Consider the following 1,145-nt stretch of genomic DNA (forward strand, 5'->3'; position numbering starts at 1 on the left):
CTGAAGACGAAAACAATACCTATTGTCATAGGTGCCCTGGGAATGACAGCGAAACGGGCTGATTACTACCTAGCTCAGATACCAGGAAACCTCAAAATGGCTGAAGTTCAAAAGATAGTGCTCATGGGAACTGCCCATATCCTACGTAAAATACTGTCTATGTGATCTCAAATTTTAAAGCAAACATAATTTTCTTATGGTTTCTTAAAATATTCACTAGAACAAAACTGTACAAATCCAAATATATGGTACCCTAGGCATAACACCTACATGAACTTCTAACTTGTTGTCTCTTGAGGTCTCTGGGTGAGACTTGGATCCAACTTGTACAAATGCAAAACAAAAGTCAAACATAAAATAATAATAATAATAATAATAATATGTAGTGCCAGAGAGTGGTTCTCATGGCTTCTGATCTTAACTGAGTGGAAGTATTATGTACATTGTTTTGTCTTGGTATAAAATTTAATTACAATAACCGTCTATGTAACATACGTAACGTATATATACCATCGAAAGGCATGATGCTGCGGTTTTTGTCTGAAAGAAAAATCTATTCCTAAACATGTGTTTAAAAAGTTACTCAACAGAAATCAGTCATTCAAAAGCCGTCAATATCCTCACAACAACTCGCTCAGGGACTGCCACCTCGAAAACACCTCATCACTTTCAATATAAGTTTGGAAGTGGAGAGATAAAGGAAAAAATATCAGAATTACATGGTCAATGCTGGAAGATGCACTGCGTTGAGGAATGGTCAAGGGGTGTCGCTTGATTCTTAAGACATGCATACGTACATACATACATGCAGGTATACATACATACATACATAGATACATACATAAACACACACACATATATATATACATGCATATATTATTACAACCAACTGACATATACGAGACGAAAAACGCATGTTTAAACATTTCAGACAATATCACTTTAATATACGTCATCGTCGTCATCATCAACCGACTCTTCCACTCCCCTCCCACCACCACCACCAACTACTACTATCATCATCATCATCATCATCACGTAGTTATCGTAATCGACATAGCCGTCGTCGTCATCGTCGTCGTTTCCCACTCCTCCTCCTCCTCCTCCTCCTCCTCCTCAGGACCACCAGCGCCACCAGTTGTTAG

Source organism: Octopus bimaculoides, chromosome 1 (genome assembly GCF_001194135.2).
Source record: "Octopus bimaculoides isolate UCB-OBI-ISO-001 chromosome 1, ASM119413v2, whole genome shotgun sequence".
NCBI classification, from domain to species: domain Eukaryota; kingdom Metazoa; phylum Mollusca; class Cephalopoda; order Octopoda; family Octopodidae; genus Octopus; species Octopus bimaculoides.